Source organism: Tamandua tetradactyla, chromosome 12, assembly GCF_023851605.1.
Source record: "Tamandua tetradactyla isolate mTamTet1 chromosome 12, mTamTet1.pri, whole genome shotgun sequence".
In the NCBI taxonomy this organism is placed as follows: Eukaryota; Metazoa; Chordata; class Mammalia; order Pilosa; family Myrmecophagidae; genus Tamandua; species Tamandua tetradactyla.
Genome location: NC_135338.1, coordinates 73645155 through 73671096, shown reverse-complemented (window position 1 = coordinate 73671096; position 25942 = coordinate 73645155). Strand labels below are relative to the sequence as shown.

The 25942-nt window shown below is 36.8% G+C and overlaps 1 pseudogene; it reads left to right on the top strand.

Annotated features, from left to right (window-relative positions):
• Nucleotides 1-11412: 11412 nt before the first annotated feature.
• LOC143651596 (protein disulfide-isomerase TMX3 pseudogene) lies at nucleotides 11413-13211 on the top strand (annotated as a pseudogene).
• The last annotated feature ends 12731 nt before the right edge of the window (nucleotides 13212-25942 follow it).

The following is a 25942-nucleotide window of genomic DNA, read 5'->3' as shown; positions in this document are numbered from 1 at the left end:
CCTCCAGAAAAGCAACTAAAGAAACAGAAACAATACGAAACAGCTCCCGGAGTCACGACAGAGACCAAAAAGACAGCGTACCCCATTCTGGAACAGCTGAACGGGCAGGGAGAATCTGCTGCGGTGAGCTACCTGAGGGGCGCGTGTTTTCCCGGCCGGGGTGGCTGGCGACTGGGGTCCCCTCCACGCACGTGGCTCCCCGGTCTGACTGGAAACGTTGGATAGCGGGGCCCTCCCGTCACGCTTGGCGTTTCGGGCCAGCTGGGCAATTAGGACCGGCACTCTCCCAAGCCGCAGCGGCCAGCGACCCCCACCTCCACGCGCGGTTTCCCGGGCCGACTCCCGTGCAGACAGACGAGCGCCACCTACTGGGCAGGAAAAGAAAAACAGAGCCCAGAGATTTCACAGAAAAAGCTTTCAACCAGCTGGGTCCCACACCCAGGGAAATCTGATCAAATGCCCAGACACCAGCAGAAAATAATGGATGACGCTCGGAAAATTGAAGATATGGCCCAGTCAAAGGAACAAACCAATAGTTCAAATGAGATACAGGAGCTGAGACAACTAATGCTGAATATACGAACAGAAATGGAAAACTTCTTCAAAAACCAAATCAATAAATTGAGGGAGGACATGAAGAAGATATGGGCTGAACAAAAAGAAGAAATAGAAAATCTGAAAAAACAAATCACAGAACTTATGGGAGTGAAGGACAGAGAAGAAAAAATGGAAAAAACAATGGATACCTACAATGGTAGATCTAAAGAGACAGAAGCTACAATTAGTGAACTGGAGGATGGAACATCTGAATTCCAAAAAGAAACAGAAACTATAGGGAAAAGAATGGAAAAACTTGAGCAGGGGATCAGGGAACTGAATGACAATATGAAGCGCACAAATATACGTGTTGTGGGTGTCCCAGAAGGAGAAGAGAAGGGAAAAGGAGGAGAAAAACTAATGGAAGAAATTATCACTGAAAATTTCCCAACTCTTATGAAAGACCTAAATTTACAGATCCAAGAAGTGCAGCGCACCCCAAAGAGAATAGACCCAAATAGGCGTTCTCCAAGACACTTACTAGTTAGAATGTCAGAGGTCAAAGAGAAAGAGAGGATCTTGAAAGCAGCAAGAGAAAAACAATCTGTCACATACAAGGGAAACCCAATAAGACTATGTGTAGATTTCTCAGCAGAAACCATGGAAGCTAGAAGACAGTGGGATGATATATTTAAATTACTAAAAGAGAAAAACTGCCAACCAAGACTCCTATATCCAGCAAAATTGTCCTTCAAAAATGAAGGAGAAATTAAAACATTTATAGACAAAAAGTCACTGAGAGAATTTGTGACCAAGAGACCAGCTCTGCAAGAAATACTAAAGGGAGCACTAGAGTCAGATATGAAAAGACAGAAGAGAGAGGTATGGAGTAAAGTGTAGAAAGAAGGAAAATCAGATATGATATATATATAATACAAAAGCCAAAATGGTAGAGGAAAATATTATCCAAACAGTAATAATACTAAAAGTTAATGGACTGAATTTCCCAATCAGAAGACATAGAATGGCAGAATGGATTACGACCCAGCAATACCACTGCTAGGTATCTACTCAAGGGACTTAAGGGCAAAGACACAGACGGACATTTGCACACCAGTGTTTATAGCAGCATTATCTACAATTGCAAAGAGATGGAAACAGCCAAAATGTTCATCAACAGACGAGTGGCTAAACAAACTGTGGCGTATACCTACGATGGAATATTATGCAGCTTTAAGACAGACTAAACTTATGAAGCATGTAATAACATGGATGGACCTAGAGAACATTATGCTGAGTGAGTCTAGCCCAAAACTAAAGGACAAATACTGTAAGGTTCCACTGATGTGAACCGACATTTGAGAATCAGCTTGGAATATATCATTGGTAACAGAGACCAGCAGGAGTTAGAAACAGGGTAAGATAATGGGTAATTGGAGCTGAAGGGATACAGACTGTGCAACAGGACTAGATACAAAAACTCAAAAATGGACAGCACAATAATACCTAAGTGTAATGTAACTATGTTGGAACACTGAATGAAGCTGCACCTGAAATATGGTTTTTTGTTTGTTTGTGTGTTTGTATCTTTTGTTTTTGTTTTTTTCTTTTTCCTTTTTATATATATATATATTATTAGTATTATTATTTTAATTCTCTTCTCTATATTAACATTCTATATTTTTTTCTGCTGTTTTGCTAGTTCTTTTCCTAAATCGATGCAAATGTACTAAGAAATGATGATCATACATCTATGTGATGATACTAAGAATTACTGAGTGCATTTGTAGAATGGAATGATTTCTAAATGTTGTGTTAATTTCTTTTCTTTTTTTTGATTAATAAAAAAATTAAAAAAAAAAAAAAAAAAAAAAAGATGTAATAGAGAGGCTGGAGGCAACTGCCTGAAAATGTAGAGCTGTGTTCCAGTAGCCATGTTTCTTGAAGATGATTGTATAATGATATAACTTTCACGATGTGACTGTTTGTGATTGTGAAAACCTTGTGTCTGATGCTCCTTTTATCTACCTTACCAACAGATGAGTAAAACGTATGGAATAAAAATTAATAAATAATAAAAAAAAAAAAAAAAAAAAAAAGGCAGGAATGTCGGGTGTCAGAAAATAAAACTTGACTTACAAAATGGATTCTGCAGCATGGGGGCCCCTTCAGTTTCTCTCCCTCAGCAGCTCCTCTGACAGGACCTGATGTGTTGGCAAGATAGATGAGCATGAACATGCTGACACCCACCCACCAGAGGCCAGACCAGATAACCATGAGTATGAAGTCATGATCTGTACCAGCCTGATATCTCCCAATGATGCCTGCACACATCGCCCCCACCCCTCTTGGCGCAGTTTTTCCTTTAAAACCAGAAGCTGTCAGAAAGAAAGTTGGAGCCATTTTTCTTTTGCTAGCAGGTTTGCTGGCTCCCACCTGCCTGCTCTCCCCTTGCTTTCATTTTGTCTGTTTCTTTCTCTCTAGCAACAAACTATTAAGCTTTAACTCGTTGTCTCATGTGGACTCCTTTAAGGGCCCCATGCCTAACACTAGTCAAAATATCCCCAATATCTAGTATGATGCCTGACCTATGGTAAATACTCTCAAATTTGTGTTGAATGAATGAATAAATGAATGAAGATGATAAATTATGGAACATCTTGGAAAAATCTACTTGTCTAAATAATGGGATATTAAAACTGCATTGAGAAGAATATAAGGAGATAAGTTACTAGATACAATTGTGAGCTAGATCATGAAAGATAGTCAGGAAAATAAGTTTGATCTTTTTAGTCTCTGACACAAATAACTAAAATCAAAATTTAAATTGGGGGCATTACTATTGATATGACAGGATTAAATAAGATTATAAAATAATATTATGAACAATTGTATGCCAACAAATTGTGTTATTTTTAGAAACACACAAATATCTCAGTGACCTCCAAAATAGAAAATTTCAATAGACTTACAAGAGCTAAAGAGATTAAATCAGTAATCAAAAACAAATGTCAAGAGAGATGAGCTAAAACAGCACAGGGAGTTGTAGAGTTAGTCTGTCCTCCAGGGCAGCTATTAAATAGCCAGAAACTGAAGCAACTGTTTGGGAGATTTTGAAGACTAGATGCATATCATACAGCAGCCAAGAATAAGTGGAGAGACAGATAAATCACAGCAAAGATGCTATAAGTAAATTATTCCATGCTGTGGAGGCTGGTGCCCCCACTCCCCACCCCCACCCCCCACCCCACAATGGCATAGCAGGCTGACTGAGTCACTCCTGTTGGGGAAGAGAAGCCATTTCTCATAAAACCAAGGAGAAAGAACTCAGCCAGGCACCAATAGCAGATTCGATTAATGAATTTCGTCTGCAAAATACCAGCTCTGAGCAGATAAATTTACAATACAAGAAAGAAACTGGGGTTTCTGATCCAGCCCTGCTTCCAGCACTGAGGTAGTAGGGTGGTTGAAAAAATCAGGCATCTGGAGCTGGCTGAGCTCAGAATGCTGAAGAAGAGAAAAGGGGCACATAAAAAGCTGTGAAGCAACTCTGGCTCTGGATTGGTGAACCCAGTGCTTGGGTCCAGCTCTGCTCGGAGGAAAATAACTTAAAATTTTTTTTTCCTTATTTTTTTTCCCTCATCTTTGTCTTTCTTGCTTTTTTCTTTCTTCTTTTCTTATTCTTATTTTAAGCAGCCCATTAAAGAAAACAGTCTGCCCCAGGCAAGGGTGTATGTAGGGTTGATTGAGAGACAAAGTAACTAATTAGGTGGGGGAGAGAGTTCCCTTAAGGGCAGATCTTTCCACAAGAAAATGGGAGCAAGGGCCCCGTGCAAGTGTTGGCTGTCATTCAAAGAATTTAGACCCCAGAGGCTGGCATATCAGTAAGAGTTTCACACTACAAAGGGTGGAACCCAGCTTCTGTTTGAAATGCCCTCTGGCTGGGGTGGAAGTGGGACTTCTTGAGAGTCACTCTGACATTTCCAGCCTGCAGGGAACAGGGGACTGAGGAGCCCACAGAAAAGGGAAGGGGTTGGAGTGGGGTGGGTGGAAGGGGTCGGGAGGTGGTGCAGTGGGCAAAGCCCAGCACTGGAAGTGGCTGTTATACAGAGAACTCAGACCCCAGGGGCTGGGGAAAATGCAACAGCTTCAAATATCTTCCCTTCCCGCAGCGCACGCCCCCTCCCGTCAGCCTCATTCTCAACCGTGCCCCTGGCAGGGGTGGCATCAGCCAAGAATTCAAGGCACAATACCACCCTAGGCCTCTGGGAATCAGCAGGCTGAAAAGTGTCATCTATTGGGCAGGCCAGGAACAGAGCAGAACCAGGGAGATTCACAGGAAAGACTAGTACCCTACCGGTCTCATCCCCAGGGAACCTTGATATTGAACTACACCCTTGATGAGTCCTGGACCATCTTGTCTGGGGAAAAACTGACCTGGTGTGCTGGTTTGAATCTGTTATGTACCCTAGAAAAGACCATGCTATTTTAATCCATTCTCATGGAGGCAGACCTATCATGGCTGGGAACTTTAAGATAATTAAGATATTACCCAGATGATTCAAGGTGGGTCTTAATCCTTCACTTGAGTCCTTTATGAGAGGGTAAAATGCAGAGATATTTTGGAGAGAGTGTCAAGAGAAACCTGCCAAGAGAAGCAAGCAAGAATCCACAGAAACTGAGAAAGCCATTTTGAACCAGAACCCGGGAGACAAGGACCAGCAGATGTCACCATGTTCTTTCCTATGTGGCAGAGGAACCCTAGGCCAGCAGCCTGTCCTAGAGAAGGTATATTCCTTCTTGATGCCTAGTTTGGGCATTTTCATGTCTCACACTGGTAAATTTGTAACCTAATAAATCCTCATTGAAAAACACAACCCATTTTTGGTATATTGCATTCAGGCAGCTTTAAAAAACCAAAACACCATAGTAGATCCTCTCTGGAGGGAACCCTCCCTTCCAGAATCAGCCTTCCAGATAAAAGTTGCTAGAGGTAATGAAATAAGTGTTAAAAACTTACAGAGGCAAAACAAAACAAGATGGCAGATCAACATCCCCTGAGAGGTAAAAAGGAAGAGAAATCTTTTTCCTGGGGGTGAAACAACTGCAAAAAAAGGAAAATCTCAAAAATCATTCTTTATATGCTGGGAGAGAATCAGAAAAATAGAAGCTGAAAAAAATTCTGATCAGCTAAACAGATATGCTCAAAGTCTAGAAAAAGTTTAATCAAATGTCAAAGAAAAACAATTAGGAAGAAAAACCTAAAATAGAGAAAATGAACTCCAGAATAAACTAATCAAGAAATCAGATGCCTAGACACCAGCAAAAATCATGAGTCACACTAGAAAGCACAAAGATATTGCCCAGTCAAAGGAACAAACTATAACTTCAGATGAGATACAAGAGTTGAAGTAACTAATTAAGGATGTTCAGACAAACCGAAATCAATTCAAGCAGTTAAAGGAAAATGTGGCAAAAAAAGGTGAAGGACAAAAAAAAAAAAAAAAAACCCCTCAGTGACCATGAAGAACTTCCAAGAAGAACTTGGAAACTTGCCAAAAAAGGCAGAACGTATGTGAATCAGAGCCAATAGAAATGAAAAAAATAAAATGGAGACATCAAACTGCAGATTTGAAGAGGCAGAAGAAAGCATTAGTAAACTAGGAGACAAGACATTTGAAATATTACATGCAAAAGAAGAGACAGGGAAGAGAATGGAAAAATTTTAGCAGGGTCTCAGGGAATTGAATGACAGTATGAAGCACATGAATATAGGTGTTATGCATATCCCACAAGAAGAGAAGGGAAATGGGGAAGAAAGATGATTGAAAAAATAATGGCTGAAAAGTTCTTCACTCATATGAAAGATATCAAATTACAGAGCAAAGAAGTAAAACATGCTAAACAGAATAGATCCAAATAGACATACTCTGAGACACTTACCAATCAGATTGTCAAATGCTAGAGACAAAGAATGCTGAAAGCAGCAAGAGAAAAGCAATCCATTACCTATAAGGGAAACTCAATAAGACTAAGTGAATTTCTCAGCAGAAACTATGGACGCAAAAAGGCAGTGATATATTTAACGTATTGAAAGAGATAAACTGCCAATCAAGAATTCTATAGCACAGTTTTGATAGTTAATAAAATGGTATTTAAGATAGTGTTTCATATTTAGAATTCAAGAAACTCTTATCTCTATCTATAGATATTTTCCTTCCTTGCTTTAATTTTAAACTGGTTTATGAAACATTGTACAAACAGGCTTTACAATGATTACTTAGATATTTTATTTAAATATGTCTATAGATAACCTAACTAAGATATCCATTTTTGGTGATTAAGACTTTTATATGTTAATTGTAAAAATATTTGTATCTTCATATTTACCTGGAATCAGGAAAATGTTTAGTAACATTGGTCATTACTGAGGCATTGTAGGTATTACTTTGAGAACATTCACAGTTTTGCCAGCTGGTCAAATGGCATTTAAGTTAGTGTTCAGTATTCAGAATTTAAGAACTTTACTACCTGAATTTGTAGATTCTTCCCCTGTTGCCTTCATTTTAGATTGGTTTATGAAACTTACTGCACAAACAAGTTTTACAATGATTGTATGGATACTCTGTCTAAATATGCCTATGGTTAAGCAAAGTCAGATATCTATTTTTGGTGGTTCTAAGCATATTGTTTGTTTTCTTAAATAAAAATATGTTTTAAAAACAGAATTCTATTTTTGGCAAAACCACCCTTCAAAAATGAGAAGAGTTTAAAGTATTTACAGGCAAACACGCACAGTGTTCATGAACAAGAGATCTGCTCTACAAAAAATATTAAAGGGAGTGTTACAGGCAGATAAGAAAAGATAGGAGAGAGAGGTTTGGAGGATAGTTAGAAATGAAGATTATCAGTGAGTGCAGCTAAAACAGTAAAAAGAAAAAAAAAGTAAGATATTACATATAAAATCCAAAGGATAAAATGGGTGACAAAAGGACTGCCTTTACAGTAATAACATTGAGTGTTAGTGAATAAAACTCCATAATCAAAATTCATAGACTGGAAGACTGTATAAAAATGACATCCATCTATGTGCTGCCTATAAGAGACTCACTTTAGACTCAAGGACAAACATATGATGCAAGTGAAAGGTTGAAAAAAGATTCATGTGACCAGCAACCAGAGAAGACCAATAGTTATACTAATATTAGGGAAATTAGACTGTAACTGTAAGAATTATAAGAGACAGAGACAGACACTATGTATTAATAGAAGAGACAATTGTCAAGGAGAGATAATAATCATAAATATTTATGCACCTAGCCAGAGTGCTACAAAATACATGAGACAATACTGGAACACTGAAGGGGGAAAATGACATCTCTGCAATAATAGTTGGAGACTTTAAAACACCACTCTCCTTAATGGATAGAACATCTAGATCAATAAGGAAACAGATGTCTTGAAAAACAAGATAAAGGACCTAGACCTAATAGACATTTACAGGATATTTCATCCCACAACAGCAGGATATACATTCTTCTCAAGTGCTCATGTATAATTTTCCAGAATAGACCATATTTTGGGTCACAAAGCAGGTCTTGGACCATAATGGAATGAAACTGGAAATCAATAACTGGCAGAAGACTAGAAATTATGTAAATATATGGAGGCTAAATACATACTCTTAAACAACCAGTGAACTAAGAAAACAATTGCAAGAGAAATCAATAAATGTCCCAGAGGCAAATGAAAATAAGAACACAACCTATCAAAACATGGGATGCAGTGAAGACAGTGCTGAGAGGAAAATTTATTGCTGTAAGTGCCTACATTAAAACAGAAGAAAGCAAAGATTGAGGACATAATTGGACACCTGAGGAACTAGAAAATGTAGAGCAAGCTAATGCCTAAGCAAAGGGAAGGAAAGAAATAACAAAGATTAGAGCAAAAATATATTAAATAAAGAGTGTGAAAACAATAGAGAAAATGAATAAAACCGGAAGTTGGTTCTCTGAGAAAATAAAAACTCGTGGCTGCTTAGCTAGACAGGAAAGGAAAAAGAGAAAAGATGGAAATAAATAAAATCAGAAATGGAAAGGAATTGCTAATTACCATGCAGAAATAAAAGAGATGCAAGAACACTATGAGGAACTTTATGCCAACAAATTAGAACATAGTTGAAATGGACAACTTCCTAAAAACACATAAACAATCTACAATGAATCAAGAAGAAAGCAATGACCTCAACAAGGAGTCACAAGTAAAGAGATTGGATCAGTAACTAAAACCTCACAACAAATAAAAGTCCAGGACTAAATGGTCTTACATGTGAATTCTACCAAGCATTCCAGGAAGAATATGAACCAATCCTGATCAAACACTTCAAAAAAATTGAAGACAAGAAAAAGCCACCTAACTCATTCTATGAAAGCCATCATCACCCTAGTACCAAAGTCAAAGATACTATAAGAAAATAAAATTGCAGACTAATCTCTCTAATGAATATACATGCAAAAATCCACAACAAATTTTAGTAAATTGTATTCAGGAGGACATTAAGAGAATTACACACTATGACCAAGTGGGTTTTAGTCCAGATATGCAAGGGCAGTTCAACACAAGAAAATCAATTAATGTAATACACCATATCAACAAATTGAAGGGGAAAAAATATGTGATCATTTTGATTGATGGAGAAAAGGCATTTGAAAAAAATTGGCATCCTTTCTTGATAAAAACACTTAAAAAGATAAGAATTGAAGGAAACATCCTCAATATGATAAACCCACAGCTAACATCATACTCAATGGTATCAGACTGAAAGCTTTCCCTCTAAGATCTGAACAAGAAAAATATGCCAACTATCACTATTGTTATTAAACATTGTGCTAGAAGTTCTAGATAGAGAAGTTAGGCAAGAAAGAACGAAAGATATCCAAATTGGAAAGAAAGTAAAATTTCACTGTTTGCTGATGACATGATCCTATATGTGGAAAGTCCTGAAAAATCTAAGGTAAAAACTACTATAACTAATATACAAGTTCAGAAAAGTGGCAGGAAAAAACATCAACACAGAATAACCATACTGTTTCTACATACTAGTAATGAACCATCTGAGGAGGAAATCAAGAAAAAAAATCCACTTACAGTAGCAATGAAAAGAATCAAATATTGAGGAATAAATTTAACACAAGTTCATAAAGGACCTTCATAAGAACCTGCAAAACATTGATGAAAGTACTCAAGGGAAACCTAATTAAGTGGAAGGACATACTGTGTTCATGGATTGGAAGTCTAAATATAGTTACAATGTCAATTCTACACAAAATTATTTATAGATCTAATGCAATACTAGTCAAAATCACAACAACATACTTTGCAAAAATAGAGAAACCAGTAATCAAATTTATTTGGAAGGGCAAGGTGCTCCAAATTGCTAAAAGCTTCTTGAGAAAGAAAAATGAAGTGGGAAGTCCCACACTACCTGACTTTAAAGCATATTACAAAGTTACCATGGTCAAAATAGCATAATACTGGCATAAAGATAGACATACTAATGAATGGAATAGAACTGAGATTTCAGAAATAGTTCCTCTCATATATGAACAATTGGCTTTTGACAAGGTGGCCAAATCCACTCAATTTAGTTAGAACAGCCTCATCAACAAATGATGCTTGGAGAAAAGAATGAAAGTGGGCCCAAATCTGTCACCTTATTAAAAAATTAACTAAAAAATGGATAAAAAATCTAAACATTAGAGTGAAGACCATGAAAATCTTAGAAGTAAATATAAGGATGTATCTTCAAGCTCTTGTGATAAGAGGTGGTTTCCTAAGACTTAATGTTCAAAGTGCAAGCCCTGAAAAAATAGTTAAATGTGGTCTCCTCAATTAAATATTTTTGTGCCTCAAAGGATTTTGTCAAGAAAGTTAAAGTGTTGCCTACACCATGGGAAACAATATTTAGAAACCACATATCTGATAAGGGTTTAATATTCCAAATATATAAAGAGATCCTACAACTCAGCAACAAAACACAACCCAATTTAAAAAACAAACAAAAAACACGGATATATAATTTTCTAAAGAGGAAATAGAAATAGCTAAAAAGACATATGAAACAATGCTCAACTTTGCTAGCTAATAGGGAAATGAAAACTCAAAACTATAATCAGATTCCATGTCACATCTACTAAAATGGCTATTATAAAAAAAAAAAGAAAACTGCAAGAGCTGGAGAGGATGTGAAGAAATATGTATACTTATTCTTTGTTAGTGAAAATGTAGAATGGTGCAGCTACTTTGGAAAGCAGTTTTGCAGTTCCTCAGGAAGCTGAATATAGAATTGCCATATGATCCAGCAATCCCATTACTAGATTTATACTTGGAAGAACTGAATGTAGGGACATGAACAGACATTTGCACATTGATGTTCATAGTGGCATCATTCGGGTTTGCTTGAATCATACAGCCCAAATATGCATCAACTTATGAGTGTATCAGCAAATTGTGGAATATGTGTACGATGGAATATTATGTAGCTGTAGGATAGAATTAAGTCATGGTGCATGCAACAATGAGGATGAATGTTGAGAACATATGTTAAGTAAAACACATGAGAAACAAAAGGAAAAATATTGTATGTTTCAGTAATATGAACTAACTATAATGAGCAAACTCTGAGAGTTAAATTTGAGTGCAGAGGTTATCAGAAAATAGAAAGAGGGCAGAGATTGTACAACCAATGCTTCCAAAGTATAGAATATTCATTAAGTTCAGTTGCAAAGGTTCAGAAATGAATAGCTCAATACTATGGTGGTAATACAGTGCTATAAATGTAGCTTAAAAAGTTTAACTAGTGGCCGGCGGCCGGAGGGTCCGGGGCGGGCGACGGAGGCCCGGTCGCTCCGCCCCGCCCCTCTCCGGTACTCCGCGCCCTGACGGCTGTGTTTCCCCTTCCGGGAGCGCAGGCGGCCGGTGCCGGTGTGTTTTTCCTTCCCTCGGCGCTGGAGGCTCCTGCGTCGAGCATGGCAGCCTGGAGCCGGGGTGCTGCCCTGCGACTCTGCGCCACAGTGGTTCTACTTGATGTGGCTTTCAGGAAAGGTTTTGTAGAAGATTTAGATGAATCGTTTAAAGACAATCGAAAAGATGACATTTGGCTTGTAGATTTTTATGCACCTTGGTGTGGACATTGTAAAAAACTGGAACCAATTTGGAATGAAGTTGGTCTTGAGATGAAAAGCATTGGTTCTCCAGTTAAAGTTGGAAAGATGGATGCTACTTCTTATTCTAGCATTGCTTCAGAGTTTGGAGTTTGAGGTTATCCAACAATTAAGCTATTAAAAGGGGACTTGGCATATAATTATAGAGGACCAAGAACTAAAGATGATATTATTGAGTTTGCTCACAGAGTATCTGGGGCTTTAATCCGGCCACTTCCAAGTCAGCAAATGTTTGAACATGTGCAGAAGAGACATCGTGTATTTTTTCTTTATATAGGTGGAGAGTCACCTTTGAAGGAGAAATACATAGATGCTGCATCAGAATTGATTGTATACACTTACTTCTATTCTGCCTTAGAAGAAGTGGTTCCTGAGTATGTGACGCTGAAAGAGTTGCCTGCTGTACTTGTTTTCAAAGATGAAACTTACTTTGTTTATGATGAGTATGAAGATGGTGATCTGTCATCATGGATCAACAGGGAGAGGTTTCAGAATTATCTTACTATGGATGGCTTCCTCTTATATGAACTTGGAGATACAGGAAAGCTTGTAGCAGTTGCTGTTATTGATGAGAAAAACACATCAATTGAACATACCAGATTAAAGTCGATTATTCAGGAAGTTGCTAGAAATTACAGAGATGACTTCCATAGGGATTTTCAGTTTGGCCATATGGATGGAAATGACTATATTAATAGCTTGCTGATGGATGAGTTGACAGTCCCAACTGTAGTTGTACTGAATACTTCAAACCAACAGTACTTTCTACTAGATAGAAAGGTTAAGAATGCTGAAGACATGGTCCAGTTCATTAATAACATTTTGGATGGCACAGTAGAAGCCCAAGGAGGTGACAGCATTTGGCAGAGATTAAAAAGAATAGTATTTGATGCCAAATCTACTATTGTGTCCATATTCAAGAGCTCACCACTCATGGGCTGCTTTCTCTTTGGCCTGCCACTGGGTGTCATCAGTATCATGTGCTATGGAATCTACACAGCTGATTCAGATGGAGGTTATATAGAAGAACGATATGAAATATCTAAAAGTGAATTTGAAAGTCAAGAACTGATGGAAGAGAGCAAAGAACAACCCGAGCCAAGCAATGCAGAATCTTTAGTGCCTACAGTACAAGAACCCAAAAATGTATTAGAAAAGAAGAAAGATTGAGACTTTAGTAATATCAAGTACTTGGTAGAATTTCAAATTATTAAAGAGTCTATTTATTGAATTTAGACATTGGATCATGATCTTTTACAGAAGAGAACATGTTATTTGTATTTTGCTACTATCGACTGCATGGATTGAAATATTCCTCTCATAAATGGGGAGGATGTTTGGAACAGAGAAATGAAATGTTTGTCTAAACCAAGCAAAGAAAACAAAGTTGAACCTTATACATGTCATTTTAGCCATCAGTTATATTTGCATGTTTCTCTATCTGAATATTCTGTAACAGTTAAGATTCTTGGGCAGAATATTTTAATTGGTCAATCAGGTAGTCGATACATACCTCCACCTCCTACCATCCATTCCCCTCTTATATTTTGAATAAGATTTATATGGACAATATTAAATCTTTAAAATGTAGGCACTTTAAGGGGAACTAATTTTTTTCCACATATCAAATTAAGATTATGAAGTTTAAGATAAATTGGTTTTATATAGCATAGTAATTTTATTTTGTTGTTATTTGTAAAGAAGAGAAAATGTTACTTTTTAACTTTATACTCAGTTGCATTATTATACACTTTTCATATGGTCCTGTATAGTGGGGAAAAATAGTCATATTTGATCTTTGCATTGTTAACAGGATAGACTTGGAGCTGCGGTTTCAAGCTATGCCCTGAGCACTCTGAACAGTGTCTCAGCCATCACTGTACTAAGGGAAGGATCTGTCTATCAGCCCTACCCAGCTTGAACCACACAGCTTAGTTTTGGGGCTTTTTTTTTTCTTTCCTATTTTATATATTGGGATTTCTTGTAAAATTTTCTTGGATAAAAAGTTTCTGCTACTTTTTCAAAAGTAGTACATAACATACTCTGGTAACTGATATTCCAATGTGTGTATATAATATATATACAATTTATTGACAGCCTATTATGTTCATAATTGAGTAATAAATATAATCAGATTGCCAAACAACATAAGTCACATCTGGATAAAAAAGAAATCTGCCCATTGTCTTTTCCAACTCTCAGTCTGTCTCTTCCAGCCAGTGACCTCTCATCTTCTATCCATAATGAAATAAGGTATTTGTATTTTATCCCAATAACAGATTGGTATTTTTAAAGTATGGCATGTTTACGTGTGTTACTTTTGAGGCTTTCATTTTAGCTAAGTTTGGAATTAAACTTAGGCAAAAACTTATTAGGCAAATATCATTTGGATGGTTATTAATTGAATAATTGAGTTATTCAATATACAAGATTTCGTTAAACATTTAAAATTGCTTACTCGCTTTAAAAATATGTAATTCACGGTCCTAAAACCAAAGTTGCTAGGGCTTTGTTCCCAAAAGGTAGCCTTTGGCTATTTCTGCAGATTACTACTGAACTGAAACTCTTGTTTGTATCTTTAAGTACTAAGGAATTACCAGCAATTACTGTATTGTATCCATGTGCTCTTATTTTTAGTACTTAAGTAAATACTTATTCTTAATGTTTGGCACTCTGTTACTGTTTTTTTTTTTTTTTTCTAGTGAAACAAACATGCAGTAAGATGAGAATTTCAGGAAGTATTGAGTCAGATGTTTTTCATTATAAGCCAGAGATACTTCCTGTTAATTTAACAAGTAGATTCCTCTCCAAAGGGTCATTATATTTTGAAGAGTTATTTTGGAAGGTAAATATTAATGTTCTTAATGGTCAGTCTTTTGTATAGCAGTAGTGATGAGCTTAGATGACCATGGATGCTTCATTTGAGACTCAAGTCCAGTCAGAAGTGAAAGCTCAGGAATCAGTGACGAGAACAAATTGTTATAGAAAATATTACCGATTTTTTTCTTTGCTGTTTATCACTATCAGATATGAGTCTTCTGCATATTTTTGGTTGTGGAATGAAGTGTTCAAGCACCTCTAAATGAAAGACCTCAATAGAAAAAAGCCCAAGATGTACAAAGTTCCAGTGATCTTCCTTTGTATTTTAAAATTTTCTTGTTTATAAATTAATGCCTTGGTTCTCAACTCTGTACTATTGCCCCAAAATGTATGCTTTTGTGCTTTTAAAGTGTATTCATTTGGGAAAACAAGAACGGATAGGCTATTTGTAAGTGAAAAATTTCATTTCTTTTTGTATTAAAATGTTGTCTCTGTATTTGAGTATTTTGGTCCAAATCGCTCACAGAACAAATTTTGAATATTTGTTTACTAATATGATTTTCCCTTTAAAGTACAATCCGAGCTTACTAGGGAAGCTATCTTCATTTTAGGAAAAAATACTTCAAAATAAAGGCAGACCTTTTAGTAGCTGAATCTAATAGAAGGATATAGCTATCTTATTTCAGTGGTGAATCTTATGAGTAGTGGGGAATATCTTTCAGTAAGTCGGAGTTTTGCTTTCTCTTGCAGTTGCAATAAAGTTCTATTTTTAAGTTCTAAAATTAAAAATTCTAGATGCTTCTGTTGCTGAACTGGTACTCAGACAATATTTTAAAGATATTTTACCTATTTCAAAGAGAAATTGCATGTTTTTATCACGTAAACCTAAGCTCTCCATTATGGCTTACATTATTTTTGTTCATTTCATCATATATCTTAATATTTTTCTAGTTAATATTAACTAAAATTTGCTCGAGGCATATTAGACCTTCAGTATTTTTTCTTCCCCATACACAGTGCTTCCTGGTGTATGTTCTAGAGATAACATTAAGAAGCCAAACGTCTGGAGGCTGAAGGAAGGGCATATTTCTTAGATTTTATTAGTAATTAAAATAATTAACTTGTTTTAGATTAGAGGATTTTGTTTTGATAATGTATCTTGTGTTTTCTTTTGAGGGGCTTTTTTGGTTTTAATTTTACAAAAAGTAATTTAAATATTTTCATCATTGTTTCTAATGATATGGAGGTGGGGCAGGGAAAAATCACTCAGCTGTTCTTATTATGCAGAAACTATTTATATAGACTAATGTGAAATGTTAGGGCTATCAATTAATTTGTGGCTAAAGTTTTTTTTTTTTTTTCTTCCTGAGTTTGTCCAAGTCCAAGAGTGGGCAAAGATAGTTTTCTACTTTGGACCAATCTATAAAGGTTTTTGAGAGTCTGTATTACTAACTTGTTTGAATTCATGATATCCTCCTGCCTTGTGGTGCCAGTTGTAAACCTTTGTTTTTCTAAAATAAATTAATTGAAAATGTGTAAAAAAAAAAAAAAAGTTTAACTAGTGTAAGTGTGGTTGAAAATGAAAGGCTAGAGTCATGTATGCCACCAAAAGGTAAATTAGGAGATTAAAAACTGGGGCTATATAACTTAGTGAAACCAGAGTGGACAATGATGGTGGTTAATTGTACAAATATAAGAAAGTGTTTACCTGAAGGAGAACAAAAGTATGCCATTAATACAAAGTGTTAACAATGGAATGGTATATGGAAAAATACAATTAAAGCAAAATAATGTCTAACGTTAATTGTAACTGTAACATTCTTCATTAATTATGTCAAAGACAACATATCTAATTAAATGTAAATAAGAGGGAAATAAAAGTGAGGAATATGGAGATTTTTTCCCTTTCTTTTGGGAAGAAATGAGAATTTTCTCATATAGATTGTGGTTGTGTATGCATTACTATGTGATTTGATTGTGCAGTTAGGATAGAATGCATGGTGTGGGAATAAAACTGTGTAAAAATAAACTAAAATCTATAAGTGCTGTAGAAGATGTGGAGAAAGAGGTATGCCAACTCATTGTTGATAGGGAAGTTGAATTGTACAGTCTCTCTGGAGAGCAATGTGGTGGTTCCTCAGGAAGCTAAGTATATAATTGCCATATAATCTGCCAATCACATTACTACATATGAATTTGGAAGCACTGAAGGCTGAGACACAAATATACATTTTCACACTGATTTAAATGGTGGCATTATTCATGATTGTCAATAGATTGTGATGGTCCAAGAGTCCAGGAACTGATGAGCAGAAGGGTGAGGTATGATGTCTGCATAAAAAGGAATGTTGTGCAGCTACAGAAAGGAATGAAGTTGTGAGGCATGGAACAATCTGCATGAAACTTGAGTACATTATGTTGAGCTAAATAAGTCAGAAACAAAAGGATAGATATTGTGTGGTCTCTCTAATGTGAACTAGCTATAATGAGAAAACTCTGAGAGTTAAGGTTAAAAGCATATATTAACAGGACAAAGAGGCCACAGATTGGGCAATTGATGCCTAAGGAGTACAGAATGTGCAATAAGGTTGATTTAAGTGTTCCAAAGTGTGTTGCACAATAATGTGTTATGGTAGCACAGTACTATAAGTGTAATTATCAAAGCTACATATGAGTATGATCAAAAGAGGAAAGCTAGAGTCATGTATGTCACCACAAGGAAAGCTGGAGGCTTGTGTAATTTAGCAAAACCTAGAGAGGGCAATGATGGTGGTTACTTGTATAAATATAAGACAGTTATTACATGAAGTAGAACAAACATTGTACTATCACCAGGTTTTTTTGTTTTGTTTTGTTTTTTTGTTTTAACATGGGCAGGCACTGGGAATCGAACCTAGGTCCTCTGGCATGGCAGGCAAGCATTCTTGTCTGCTGAGCCACCGTGGCCCGCCCTCACCAGGTTTTAATAATAGGTAATTATACAGAAAAATAGTATTTATGTCAACTAATATCTATAGTTAACAGTAACATTGTAATATTCTTTAATTAATGGTAACAAAGGGACTTTACTAAATCTAAATGTCAAAAGTAGGGGGATACTCCCTACTAGGTGGGACATGACTCCCAGGGATGAGACTTGCCCTGGCATCATGGGATTGCAAAAGCCTTCTTGACCAAAAAGGAGAAAAGAAATGAAACAACATAAAGCTTCAGTGGCTAAGAGATTTCAAATAGACACAAGAGGTCATTCTGGAGATTATTCTTATGCATTATATAGCTATTCCTTTTTAATTTCTACAGTATTAGAATAGCTAGAAGGAAATATCTGAAACTATTGAACTGTAATCCAGTAACCTTGATTTTTTGATGATGAAAATATACTATGTAACTTTTATGGTGTGACCATGTTATTGTGAAAACCTTGTGACTGACACTCCCTTTATCCAGTATATAGGCAGATGAGTAATAAAATAAAGACAGATAATAAATAATGGGGGATAACGGTATGGACTGTTTTGGGTGTTCTTTATTTTTACTTGTTTGGAGAAATGAAAATGTTCTAAAATTGTGGTGATGAATGCAAAATTATATGATAATATTGTGAGCCATAGATTATATACTTTGGGTGGATTATATGGCATGTGAATATCTCAATAAAATTGTATTTTAAAAATAGGGGGATATAAAGTTTATGGGATTTTTTTTCTTCAGAAGAAATGATAATGTTCTCATATTGACTATAGTGACAAATGCATAGGTATGTGATTATATCAAAGCTATTGGTTGATGCTTAAGATGGTTTATTAATTTATTAAGCTGCCTGAATGCAACATACCAGAAATGGAATGCCTTTTAAAAAGGGAATTTAATAAGTTTCAAGTTCACAGTTCTAAGCCTATAAAAAGTTCAAACTAAGGCATCCAGGGAAAGGTGCCTTAATTCAAGAAAAGCCGATGACTCTAGAACACCTCTGTCAGCTTGGAAGGCATATGTCTGGCATCTCCTGGGGTCTCTGGCTTCTGGTTTCAACCAGGTTGCCCAGGGGTATCTTCTTTCTTCATCTCCAAATGCCTCTGGCTGTGTAGGCTTGGTTACTTCTGCTCTCCAAGCATTTGCATGAGCTCTGCTGTCTCCCAAAATGTTTCCTCTTAAAGGATTTAACCTCATGGTGCTCTTGGTTCCCTCATAGGTGAAGGTACTGGCAGAGTCTCAGGAGCTGGACAAAAAGGTGCTAAGTGTGAGTCTGCCAGGGATAACTTTGGAGAATGACATGTGGATTAGTGAAATAAAAGGTGGCAAATTCACTCAAAAAGAAGGGACTCACCCTCTGTAGAAGCTCACTTCTGAAGGCAAACTTAGGAGGCATGTGCTGAAGATTTATGGCCACAAGAGTGAATGAGACTGGATCACACAGTTATCCCTGGAAGAAGGGACCCCCTCATCCAGAAGGGCTTGGGTTGCAGGGTGTGTTAGTTACCTAATTCTGTTGGAAAGCAATGTACCAGAAATGGAATGGCTGTGAAAAAAAGGAATTTAATAAGTTACAAGCTTACGGTTTTAAAGCCATAAATATGTTCTAATTAAAGCATCCAGAGAAGGATATTTGGCTCAAAGAAGGCTGATCTGGGAAAGCATGTGGCTGGTGTCTGCTGCTTCCATTGCTTCCAGCTTCTGATGCAGTGGTTTCCTCTCCAAGTGTCTATGGGTCTTCATTTAGCTACTTGAGGACAGAACTCTGGGATCTGGCTTGCTTAGCATCTCATGGGAAAGCACATGGTGATGTCTGCTGAACTCTGCCCATGTCTAGGCATCTGCTCTCTCTGTCAGCACTGCAAGAAGTGTCTCCAAACATCTGTGTCTCTGTCAGCTCTAAAGCACTAAGGCTTCTCCAAAATGCTTCCCCTTTTAAAGGACTCTAGTAAACTAATCAAGACCCACCTTGAATGGGTGGAGTCACATCTCCATCTAATCAAAAGGCTACACCCACAATTGGGTGTGTCACATCATCACAAAAGTAATCCAATCAAAGTTTCCACACTGTGATGTTGAGTCAGGATTAAAAGAAACATGGCTGCACCCCCCAAGATTGGATCAAGAAAAAGGCCTTGGCTTTTCTGGGGTACATAACAGCTTCAAGCTGACACAGAGAGAGACAAAGCAGCTCTACAGAAAATCCATGAAATCATAAGAATTTGCCAGTTCAAATGGATTTCTCCTGATATTATTGAAATCCAGACCTGTTAGTATTTTCGGTGAGGTACTGCAGTCCTCTGCCCCAACCTGGCTTGAATATACAAGGAAAAGGGAAATTTCCAGGCGAGAAATTTCTATGTAATCTCTATAGGCAGGATAAGGCTCCCCAAAGTCATAAGGAAACTTTAAATCAGAAGAAAAAAGCCCACACAGAAATGTGCACACAGGAGTTCTCTACTGCCACGTGCCCCACTATTACAACCTGACATGCTTGTGAGTAGGGAAGGGGTAATGGCATGGCACAACTTGATCCTCTAGGTTTGCTGTAGGCCTGGGTGGGGCACAGAGAGGCCATAGCTCATGGGCTGGTCTTTCCTGACTGCCATCAGCCATTTTCCCTTTCCTTAATGCACAGTACAACTAATACTAGTTTCTGTTTTCACATAGAGCAGAGAAATCTCAATTTTATAGCACTTTGCTGGCTTTCCCCTCCCCCTGCCCAGCTGATAGTTTGTCATGGTTGCCAGACATATGTTTGCATTTGATTCTGAACGCTCCACAAGATTCTGTGCTTTAGTTGTGGATAACAGGATACTGGCACTAAGAGGCAAAGCTGCAGTGACCTCTGGAGCCATGGCGAGCCTGCTGATGGCTCCCAAAGTATCTCTCCACTTGGTTCTGGAGCAGTTTTGTGGTGCTCTATTGATTTCTGAAAGCCTGAGACAACTCCCAGATCTCTTCTGGTTTCTCTGGGAGATCTGCATATGCATTAATATGGTTGTTCTTATAGTAAAGCGCCAACATATAGTAAGGAAGTAAAAAGAGCTAGCCAAAAGTCTTGCTGCCTGTGTTGAAGTAGATTGTAAAGTCTGTGAGATTGGCCTGACGATCCCAGCCTACAAAGCATTTGAGTCCTCTGTGGTGTTCTTTGACATTACAAACTCAAGTTTGGCAGCACTCAATGTAAATCTGAACAGCTCTTCACTTGAAGGTATGGTAGACCATCTACAAGTCATTGTTCAAAACATTGGGTGGAAGAAAAGGGTACAATAGTTGAAGGAACAAATAAAAGTGCTTGAACACTCTTATGCAAGATTGACACAGATTATGGATGATAAAGAAAGCCAGATATAATCTCTCACTGTAACTGTGCTGATTACTGTAGAGAAGTTACATGGGTGATGGCAACCTGGTATTAGACAAAAAGAGGGAATCAGGAAATGGAGATCATTGAATGAACATAAACATTGCCTCTAAAAGGCTGGAAGGATAAAAACAAGAAATATTCAAGAGAGCATGTGAGGAAAATCAAATGAAAAACTTACAGAGCAAGTGAAAAGTCTGCATGATGAGCAAGCATCTTTTCAGTCTGAAAATTGAGAGCTGGAAAGTGAGATTGAGAAGCTTCAAATGAAACTTCAAGTATTTTCTGAAAACCATCAAAAACATGTAATGCAACTTGAGGGAAATTCGATTGAGGAGGAATCCTACTGCCCAGAATTGGAGAAGCAACTCCATGAAGTGCAGAGAAATACGAACTTCACACATCAGAAGTGCAACCTCTACATGAAGATGGCTGAAGAACTGTGCAAGAAATTTAAAAGAACCATTTCCTTATGTTACAACAAATTTATATACTATGAAAAGGAAGTTCAAGAAAGGGAGCTGGGTTCTCTGTTCCCTGAGTAAAAGCTTAATGAGTTAAGAAAGGAAAATGACTACAAGAGGGAAATATTAAAAGTAGAGCTGAAATCCAGGTTTTCCCAGGTGGGCCCCTCTTCCCTTGATGTCCTAACTGCCATCTCAGTGCAGCTGTTATTCCCTGACCATCTTCAGTTTAGCAACACATCTACTGGAGATTTCACTCTTTAAAAATAATGTTGATTGATTTCATTTTAATTGAACTGCTGCCATTTAATTGATGCTACAACTGATGTTCTTAATGAACTTTTGTACTACTATAAATTCTAGGACAATATTTTACAAACATGTATTTATTTAATATCTTTTTTTCTGAATAATTCCATTTCATTGGACCCTCTAGAATTAATGTAATTATTGGTTTTTATTAGAAAAAAAGGTCCAATATTAGTTGTATTTATAATATCCTTGCGATTTAAATGTTAATACATTTTTAAAAATGAAACAAAAGAGAAACATTTTTACAAAGAAAGCAAATATATATATTGACATTTTCCCTCTTCAGAACTACAGAGAATGGCATAAAGTTTAGTTGAGAATTTATGGTTGTTGTATATGAGTAAAATATATTACTTCACATCTGTATCAATCTGAGATTTCATTAAGAAAAAACATCTGAAACATCACCAGAGATACGGTGATTTTCCTTGGGTTGTTTTGAATTCATCATAAAGTCCTTCTACCACAGGAAAGTTATGCTCTCTCAACAGGTCCTATTATTCCCCTGACACTTCCTTGAGCACCTATAGGAGACTTTTCAGAGAGGGTGGTTTTTGATGTGAGTTCATTTTACCCCAAGGAAATGAGCTGCGAAGAATACTGACTATTGTGGAAACAGACAATCATTGGGAAATTAGACTCTAGGGCAGCTAGTAAATGGCCAAGAACTGTCTGGAACAACCGTTTGGGAGACATTGTACACCAGTCTGGAATGGGGGTAAGGGGTGAGGTCACAGTGCAGAACTCAGCCCACTAAAGAAACCTGCAGGTATTTTCAGTTGTCAGCACTGCCACAGGTGTGGGAAGAGTTAAGGTATGTCTAAGAGACAGCTGCTAGTCAGGTGAAGGAGATAACTCCCTAAAGGGCATATCTTCCCCTAGAAAAGAGGTGGCAGGGCCCAGCACAGGTGGCAGTTCTCATTCAGAGAGTTCAGACTCCTGGGGCTGGAAAATAGGAACAGTTAATACCTGCCTCCTGCCTCAGCCTGTCTCAACCACAACCCTAGCAAGGGTAGGGTCTGCTGAGAATTAAAGGCACTGTACCACTTTTTGCCAGTGGGGGCTGAAAAGCACTACCTGCTGGACATGATAGGAAAAGCACAGAATCAAGAGACTTCACAAGAAAGACTGTCACCCTGCTGGGTCCTATCCCAGGGAATCTAGATATTAATTTTACTCTCTTCCTTAGTCCCGGGCCTGTCTTGTCTGGAAAAATCTGACTGGGGTTAATCCTATCTGGAAGGGAAAGGACCAGAAAACAAGGGCTGAAAAATTCTGATCAATCTGATAGAATAAACAGAAGGTACGCTAGAGATCTAGTACAAGTTGAATTGAATGTCAAAGAACAGATAGAGAAGAAAACCAACTAACAAGAAACACTAGGTGAAAGAAAATGACCTCGAGAATAAACTAACAAAGAGAATCAGATGCCTAAACTCCACTGGAAAGCCATGAAACATATTAGGAAGCTAAGGCTTCCTTATGAACATATGGCTGAGATAAGGGTTTAATATCCAGAATACATAAAGAGATCTTACAAGTCAAAATAAAAGGACAAATAACCAAATTTAAAAATGGGCAAAAAGCATGGAAGACACTTTTCCAGAGATGAAATCAAAATGGTTAAAAAACATATGAAAATATATTCAACTTCACCAGCTATTAGGGAAATATAAATCAAAACCACGATGAGATATTAGCTCATACATATTAGAATGGCCATTATGAAAAAAAAAGCTACAAGTGCTGGAGAGGATATGGAGAAATGTACACTTTTTCACTGTTGGATGAAATGTAGACTGTTGGAACTTCTCTGCAGGCCAATTTGTCAGTTCCTTAAGAAGCTAAGTATAGAATTACCATACAATCCAGTTATCCCATTACTAGGTATATACTCAGAGGAACTGAAGGCAGGAACATGGAAATTTGCACACCAAAGTTTATTTCAGCAATAATCATGATTACCAAGTGATGGAAATAGCTGAAATAACTATCATTGGATGAGTGAATAAACTAGTGATGGTATATACATACACCGTAAGGTGGAATAAAGTCATGGCACATCAACAATGTGGATGAACCTTAAGGACATTATTCTGTGCAAAATCAGCCAGAAGCAAAAGGACAAATGCAAAATGATCTCACTTATATTAATTAACTATAATGAGCAAACTCTGAGAGTAAAAGCTAAGAACACAGGTTAGCAGGGGTAGGAGGGTAGAGATCGTGCGTTTGCTGCTGAAGGAGTAGAAAATGTATCAAAAGACTGATTATAAAGATCCAGAAGTGGATAGCACAATAGTATCTGATGGTAGCAGAACATTGTTAATATAATGAATTAAATAAAATGTGAATATAGAAGATAAAGAAAGATAGAGGATAAAAACTGGGTCTGTATAGTTTAGCAAAACCTAGAGTGGACAATGATGGTGTTTAAATGTACAAATATAAGAAAGTTTTTACATGAATGAGAACAAATGATTTTCAATTTTGCAAGGTGTTGAAAATAGGATTGTATGTGGAAAAAATACAATCAGTGCAAACTAGAAACTATAGTTAAAAGTAACACTCTAATATTTTTTCATTAATTGTAACAAAGTTAATATGCCGCAGTTAAATGTCAGTAAGAGGATGATAAAGGGAGGGGTATGGGATTCTTCTTGCTGTTTCTCCTTTTTACTTTCTTATTCTTTATTTTTTAAAAATTTTCTGAAACGTCTTACTTTTTTGTGGAATAAATGGAAATGTTCTCATATATATTCTGGTGGTGAATGCATAACTGTAATTATATGGGGAGCCATTGATTGTTCACTTATGGTGGATTGTACAGTGTGTGAGTCAGACTGTTTAAAAAATAAATAGAAAGATACAAGTTCTGGAGAAGACGTGAAAAGAAAGAAATACCTATTCACTGTTGGTTGGGAAGTAGAACTATGCTGCCCCTCTGAAGAGCAGTGTGTTGGTTCCACGGGAGAATAAGCATAGATTGCCATAAAATCCTGCAATTTGGGACCTGTCTCCTGGGGAAGAGCCTGGATCCAGCATTGTGGTATTGAGAAAGCCTTTTTGATCAAAAGGGGGAAGAGAAATGAAACAAAATAAAGTTTCAGTGGCTGAGAGATTTCAAATAGTCAAGAGGTCATTCTGGAGGTAAGTCACGCATTATGTAGATATCCCTTTTTAGGTTCTAGAGTATTAAAATAGCTAGAAGTACATGTGAACCTGTTGAACTGCAATCCAGTAGCCTTGATTCTTGAAGACAATTCTATAACTACATAGCTTTTACAGAGTGACCACATGATTATGAAAACATTGTGGCTGACATGCCCTTTATCCAGAGTATGGACAGAGGAGCAAAAATAAGGACACAAAATAAGTAAATAATTAGGGGAATAAAGGTTATGGGATGCTTTCATTGTTCTTTTTTATTTTTACTTTTATTTTTATTTTCTGGAGTAAGAAAAATGTCCAAAAATTGATTTTGGTGATGCATGCACAACTGTATGATCATACTGTGACCCATTGCCTGGATAGTTTGGATGATTATATGGTATGTGATTATATCTCAATAAAATTATATTTTAAAAGAAGTGAAAAAAATAGGAGGACATACCTGAAACTTTTGAACTATAATCCAGTAGATTGATTCTTGATGATGATTGTATAACTACATAACTTTATTGGTATGACCATGTGATTGTGAAAACCTTGTGACCAACACTCCTTTTATCTGTGTACTGGACAGATGATTAAGAAAGTAAATCCAAAAATAACTAAAGTGGGGGAGGGTACAGTATATAGGATGTTTTGGGTGTTCATTTTAAATTTTTATTTATTTATTTTTTGGGGGGTAATTAAAAAGTTCAAAAATTGTGGGGGTAAATGCACAGTTATATAATGACACAGTTAACCACTGATTGTATAATATGGGTGATTACAAGGTATGTGAATATATCTCAGTAAATTTCATTAAAAAAAACTTATGGGATACAGGGAAGGCAATGCTGAGAGGCAAATAACCCTAAATACCAACAATTAAGAAGGAAGATATAAAATCAATGACCTGAGAAAACAACTGGAGAAAATTAAAAAGAATAGCAAATTAGCCACAAAGCAAGCAGAATACAAGACATAAAGATTAGAGCAGAAATTAATGAAATGGATAATTAAAAATAAATAGCTGGCCCTTTGAAAAGATCAATAAAATCAACCAACTCTTAGCTATACAGAGCAAAGATAAAAGAGAGAAG